This window comes from Podarcis melisellensis (genome assembly GCF_964234715.1).
Source record: "Podarcis melisellensis genome assembly, chromosome: 16".
Lineage (NCBI taxonomy): Eukaryota > Metazoa > Chordata > Lepidosauria > Squamata > Lacertidae > Podarcis > Podarcis melisellensis.
The window spans coordinates 6,417,981-6,425,346 of NC_138533.1; the positions used below are offsets into that span (position 1 = coordinate 6,417,981).

The window sequence follows — 7,366 nt, forward strand, 5'->3', positions numbered from 1 at the left end:
TTGTGTGCTGCAGCATAGCATAGGTTTTAATGTGTGTGACAAGTCAAGAGATAACATTTAGAACATTAGTAGTCAGTTTCAAGTACAGTAGATATGTGGATACTTTGCCTTCCATGAATGACTTTTAGAATTGACCCACTGAACAATTAGGGGAAGGGGGAAAGGCTCTCAAGGGCAGAATCAATTCCCCATCCCCAAATAGTGTCCAGTGTCTCAACATTGACTTTATTTTGGTTTTATAGAGTGACTCTTCCTTGTCGATGAGGTCTTCTCTTCCAGCCGTGCCATTTCATTCAGTGAAGAACTATGTGATCATGTGACACAGATGAAGTCAGGTGTTCTAGCCTCCATCACATGTTGGGTTGGATTCATGGGATGTATATCAGCATCGCCTCCCATTACTTGACAGCTCTTGGTGAGACATGTTGACCATTCCCATAGAAAAGGCTCATGCTTGACCCTGAGCAAAACAAATGCTCCATCTTTATGAAGGCCGATGCACACATGCAAGTTATCCCCTGTTCCCAGAATTCAATCATGCATGAGTAAATGTTCCGTTTTGTGCAAATAATATCCCAGGCTCATTATATAGTAGAAATGTTATTCAGATTGGAAAGCCCTTTAACTATAGATGTATGCAATTAAAACGAAGCTTAGAGCTAGAAGGGGGAAGTTTTGATGCAGGCCTCATTCGCAGAGGTGCTGAGTTCTTGTGGTCCATGGTTGGGGCTACGAGTGCTCAGCACTCCTGGGATACAGGAATTCGTAGAAGCTTAGGCAAGGCAATCTCACGCCGTTGGTGGGGGTTCCTTGTTTTCCTTCATAGCAATGGTATTCCGTCTGAGTTTAATAATTGCTGCAGTAGCTGTATCTTCTTTCTAGGTATGATGGCCTGGAATAAAAATCCATCAGGCTTGAATTGCTTGCAAAGGCCGGGGCAGGGAACTCTGCAAAGCTGAGGCTTTTGTGTCCTCTACCGCCCTGACCAGAGCGAGCACAGGGGTTGCATTGGGTGATGCAAAAGGGCTGGTCAGGGCAGTAGAGGGCCGGTCCTGGGATGGTTAAGCAAAATGCTGGTGGCTGTATCCTGACAGTTGAGGGAGGGCAGCTAGCATAGCACCGAGGGTTAAATGACCCTTGACCCTTCATGGTTGGATGATGATGAATCTGAAACAACACAACAGGGAGAGAGATCATGAACAAACGCTTTATAATCAACTGAGTCAGCACTTACTTTTGGGAACTAGATAAGCATCTTCCAGGAAGAAGATTGTTATGGGGTGGGGGGTTATAGCTCTTAACCATACAGTGGTACCTCGGGTTACATACGCTTCAGGTTGCATACGCTTCAGGTTACAGACTCCGCTAACCTAGAAATAGTACCTCGGGTTAAGAACTTTGCTTCAGGATGAGAACAGAAATTGTGCTCTGGTGGTGTGGTGGCTGTGGGAGGTCCCACTAGCTAAAGTGGTGCTTCAGGTTAAGAACAGTTTCAGGTTAAGAATGGACCTCTGGAACGAATTAAGTACTTAACCTGAGGTACCACTGTACAAACATAAAAAGTACCAGTCCAGAGTTTGTGTGTGTTTAATCAAAGGGAAGGACAAGAGCTCAAGACAGAGCAAAGTCACTTCACAGAGAGAATCTCAAGTTCAATTTCAGACCAGGCTGAGAAAGGCTTCCTATATTCTATTTAAATCAGCCTTTATTGATCAGTGGTAGAGTATCTGCCTTGCAAACAGAAGGTCCCTTCTCCAATAAAAATAGGGACATCCTATTCAACAACGACAATTTATACACTGCCTATATGACCGGGTTGGACTGTTTTTAGAAAGGAACGGCCAATGGTTTTCAGTACACCAGTTCCACATCAAAAACAACAACAACAAATGCATAAGGACATAGCTATATCAGGTCACTGGTCCATCTAGCCCAGCATCCTGTTCTTATAGTGGCCAACCGGATGCAAGCCGGACCCCAAAGCACTTTCTCCAGAAACTGGTATTCAGAAGCATTATTGCCCCTTACAATGCAGAGGAATAGCCACCATGGCTAGCAGCCACATTGTAATGGTTCTAGGGGTTGCTCGTGCATAAATCGACACCACACCTGGCTGGGTTACCTGGGTGAACCCTTTCTGTCCGGACAGCCACTCACCCGTGGCTGTCTCAATTGCTGGCAGAATCCATCAGTGGGTGTTTCTTGAACTTCTTCCAGCAAAGAAGCTCTTTGACGCCTAGTCACTGCCTACTTTCCCTGCGCGGAAGCCTTCTGCGCAGGGAGGGTGTGGGCAGCGGAGGACCCGTGCTCTCCCCGCTGGTCTCCGGCGAGGAGTCATGGAGCCACCTCGCTGATTCCCCCATCTGCCCCCCTTCTCCACTGGTGCTACGCTGAATTCCTTCCCCAGAAGATGAGCTGCTTCTCTCCCTCCCGGGACGCTCTCCGGAACCCCTCTGGAGCCCTCCCTCTCCCTCTGGCTCCGATGGCAGTTCCCTGACACACATATTCCCCAACCTTGACCTAGAAAGGTCTCTTTCTCTGTGTGTAACCCCATGTGCTTAATCATAGTGCAGGAAGTATCCAAATATGCCAACAATCTGCACAATCCCATTTGTATGTGAAGGGTAGTAGAGTAACGTCTTCTACCGTGACAATCCTATTATTATTACAGATAAAGTGAGGGTAATAAGCCACGAAGGAGGAATTGTTCTCCGCTGAAACTATGTTGAGCTATTTAGGTATAGTTAAAGCAGTAAATGAGCAGAACCATCTTCAATTCCCTCTCCTGTTTTCTGAAATACATTTAATTAGTAATTTGGGGGGGGGGGGAGAGAATTCAACCTGCAATTTGTTAACTGCCTGCAGAGCATTTGGCACAGTAACGGGGAATGTAAATCTGCACTTGAATTTGTAAGCTTTAATAACAACTGTTCTCTAACAAAGGTGTCAAAAGCAGTATATAAGTCAACTAAGGGTTTATAGAAATGTGTCCAGCGCTGGATTTAGGGCAGTTTGGGCAGTCCGCCCCCCCAAACAGGGTGCTGAGTCAAGGGGACACATAATAATAATAATAATAATAATAATAATAATAATAATAATAATAATAATAATAATAATAATAATGCCACCTATATTTATATGGATACCTACTGAGAAGATCCATAAGAAAGCAACTGTGCCAAAAGGAATTATAAGAAATATTTAGGGAGCGGGTTGCCAAATTTTGTGCTCGCTCAAGGTGCCATATTACTAAAGTCTGTTCCTGATGTGCCCTTTCAGCCCTAATGTCTTCATAAAATAAAACAGGTTGGGATAAAAGAATTATAGGTGAGGACTGACTTAAAGCACGGTGGGTTGGTCAAAAGCATGACCTTGTAGTTGTGGAAAACGTTGTTGAGTGTGACTGAACCCAAATTAGGAACAATACCTCTTTCCTGACTTATCTTGTGTAAATAAATAGGTTATAATTGTAAAGGTTTTGGTGGTGGTGGTGAGAGAAAAGATGGTGGGTGAACTGCCTCATTCATTGCCCTTCTAAGGTAAAGGTAAAGCTAAAGGATTGTTAAGTCCAGTCAAAGGCGACTATGGGGTTGTGGTGCTCATCTCACTTTCAGGTTGAGGTAGCCAGTGTTTGTCCACAGACAGCTTTCTGGGTCATGTGGCCAGCATGACTAAACTGCTCCTTGCACAATGGAACACCGTAACGGAAACCAGAGCACACGGAATCGCCGTTTACCTTCCCACCGCAGTGGTACCTATTTATCTACTTGCACTTTGACATGCTTTTGAACTGCTAGGTTGGCAGGAGCTGGGACAGAGCAATGGGAGCTCACCCCGTCACAGAGATTCAAACTGCCGACGTTCCGATCAACAAGCCCAAGTGGCTCAGTGGTTTAGACCACAGTGCCCACCCGTGTCCTTCTAGATTGCCCTTCTAGATTCACACCAGCCAGGTGGAAATGATTTTCAGACCATTTCACTCTTGTTACCAATCAAAGGGGAATTAAGTATGCCAGCTACAGTGACTTGTCTTATACTAAGTCAGACCCATTGGTTCATCCAGTTTGGTGTTGTCTACAATGACTGGCTGTGCCTCTTCAGAGCTTCAAGCAGGGAACATTCCCAGTCCTACCTGGAGATTAAACCTGTGACCTTCCACAAGCAAAGCAGGTACTCTCCCACACAGTTAAAGACCCTCCCCACAATAATTTAGAGCCTTGCATCTTTTGCCCACCACAGTGACACAATTAGCTGACACATCATCCACTCCCAACGTCCACCATTCCCAAACCCCATGCACGCTGAGATTTCCTCTCAGAGCTTACCTGATGTCTCGGAGGATCAGAAATCGCAAGAAGTGGTTTGAAGATCCCTCAAGCTCTGCCTTTTTATACGGTTTCTTGGGTGGCCTCGAGAAGTTGAGACATTTTTGTGTGTGCTGTTACTTCATGCTGGAAAAAGAAATAATTACATCCTTGACGGTGATTACCAAAATGTTGTGAATAATAATCTTGCTTGATAGTGTTTATGAGTTTATCCTGGATTCAGCAACCCTATGTTTTAATATGTTACACCCTAAATACCTGGTTTTATTTCAAAACAGCACTGGCCTGTTTCTTGGGGTGTTCTCACCGGATCCGCTGGAAAAGTGGGAGATGGCAACCCCTTGGAAACATAGGAATCAATAGATCTAGGTATTCTCAACCAGAAACCACAGGGAGAATGCCAGCTGTTAAGAGTTGCCAACCATGATGATTTCATGTAGCATTTCAGATGTCCTGATAATAATTGTCCCTTAGCATTGTCAAGCACCTCATGCTGTGCTTTTGTTATTTCATTCTCTGTTCTTTTGTGGAGTGGGCCTTAACTTTGTATTATTTTGACAGCCTGATTTCTGTATACTTTTGACAGCATGTGGGAGCACAAGGATTAACCTTAATTTTTGTCATCCTCTCTAGAACTGTTTTAATACTTTAATCCTGGGATATATACCTTGGGCACTCCCAAAACATCGGGTGTTTGGGATCCATAGCGGCCAAAAAGTATTGAAATGGAAATTCCGTGTTTTTTCTGAGATTGCAATGTATGAGAGGTTTGGCCCAAGGGTGATAGTGGGAATATTTCAAATTGTATCCCACTAATTCCAACTCAGAGTAGACCTACTGAAATTAAACCACCTATGTTAGTCATGTCTACTGACTTCAATGGCTCTATTCTGTGTAGGACTAGCATGGGACATAAGCCTTCTTCTATGATTGGAGAGACCTCTTTGATATCTTCATGTGTAAGGTTTTCATTGTTTGAACTAGGGGGGTATAATTTTATTTACTTGTTGCATTTATACCCCACCTTTTCCTCCAAAGAGTTTGAGGTGGTATACGCAGTTCCTCCTTCTTTATTTAATTCCCCAACAACCCTGTGAGGCAGGTTAAGTTGAGAGGCAACGAAGGACCCAAAGTCACCTGGTCAGTTTCATAGCCAGGTGGGGATTTGAAACCTGATCTCCCAGGCCCTAGTCCAACACTTTAGCCACTACACCACACTGAATTTCACACTATGTAGCTGTGCCAGAAATCAAGACCTCCTAGTGAACTGGTAGCCTTTCCCTACACAGTGATACCTCTGGTTGTGAACGGGATCCATTCCAGAGGCCTGTTCACAACCTGAAAAGAATGCAACCCATGTCTGTGCGTCTGTGCATGCGCAGGTCACAATTTGCCGCTTCTGCGCATGCATGTGACATCATTTTGCGCGGCAAAACCAGGAAGTAACCCGTTTCATTACTTCCGGGTCGCCACAGGACGCAACTTGAAAACACGCAACCTGAAGCAAACGTAACATGATGTATGACTGTAATGTGAGAGGCTTTCCCAGGAGAAAGAAGGTCATTAAACTCTAGTGAGTTTCTATCTTTAAATACATTATCTTCTGTATCAATAAAAGAAGATAGACCAAAAAAAATAAGGTCAAAGGTAAATAAAGATGCTTTGGAGAACATGTTCTTGGTTACGTGTCTAAATGTGGCATGTCATCCAGGAAATCTGAGATCTGTCACAAGTGCTGCAAACCCTATAGACAGTCTTGGGTGCTAACCTCAGCAGAGAGGCTTCTCTCAAGGGTTCTGTCTGCCTCAGAAATGCCCAGCTTATTACCTGGTCTCACCAGCTTAAGTGACATAAGGGTGGATTCTACTGGGACTTAAGGATAAAAACCTTGGCGGCAAGAGCAGTTTGACAATGTGACCAATGGACTAGGGGGGTGGGCGGGCTCTTCTGTGAAATGGCAGGCTGTGTAGAAGAAGAAGAAGAGTTTGGATTTGCTATCCCACTTTATCACTATCCAAAGGAGTCTCAAAGCGGCTAACATTTTCCTTTCCCTTCCTCCCCCACAAAAAAACACTCTGTGAGGTGAGTGGGGCTGAGAGACTTCAGAGATGTGTGACTAGCCCAAGGTCACCCAGCAGCTGCATGTGGAGGAGAAGAGACGTGAACTAGGTTCACCAGATTACGAGTCTATCACTCTTAACCACTACACCACACTGTACTTTGCTGTACCTCAGTGTCTATGCACATTTATATCAAAACCCATTAGAGGGACAATTAATCCAGTGCTCTGTAGCTGGAGATTTAACTTCTGTGATGGGTTGGGTCACATTCCCTCTTGGTCACCCTTTTACGGGGCCACAGACCAATGGTGGATGGGGCCAAAGACAATGAATGCAAAGTTTATCTTTGTACAGAAGGCTAGTTTCTGCACATGCTCACCCCACCCCCACCCACCCTACACCCAGACAAGCCACAGTACTGAGAAGGCCTTCTGCCTGGTTCCCTGTAACCTCGCTTCTTGCAGGGAGGGAACCACCAGAAGGCCCTCGGAGCTGGACCTCAGTGTCTGGGCAGAACAATGGGGGTGAAGACACTCCTTCAGGTATAGTGGGGCGAGGCCATTTAGGGCTTTCAAGGTCAGCACCAACACTTTGAATTGCACTCAGAAACATGCTGGGAGCCAATGTAGGTTTTTCAGGACCAGTGTTATATGGTCTCGGTGGCCACTCAATGAGAGTGTGAGGGCTGTGGCCTAGATAAAGGCACAAGAGCCACACAGGTAGGCTTAGAGGGCCTGGTCACTGGGACTTGAGTTCCTCCATTACTGTTCTTGAGACTCTAGGGAGTTAAGGGCACAGACAGGGGCAGAGATTCTCAAGACAGGGACCAGAAAATAGAGACCATCTCATGCTCTCCAAGTGCCCTGATTTTCCAGGGACAGTCCCGGGAGGAGGATGAGCTGGTGCTTTTTGCCAGCGGTGGCGGCAGCTGTGAGAGAGCATCCCATTGCCTCTCTGTGTCCCTGCCAGCCTACTTCCTTG

At 45.5% G+C, this 7,366-nt stretch overlaps 1 long non-coding RNA gene across 1 annotated transcript; it reads right to left on the reverse strand.

Annotated features, from left to right (window-relative positions):
* On the reverse strand, positions 1 to 4,510 carry LOC309358721. The gene is made up of 2 exons (XR_014163516.1): positions 4,326 to 4,510; positions 1 to 1,167 (listed from the first exon to the last, which is right to left on the reverse strand). It is a non-coding gene; the product is annotated as an uncharacterized lncRNA (long non-coding RNA).
* Between the last annotated feature and the right edge of the window lie 2,856 nt (positions 4,511 to 7,366).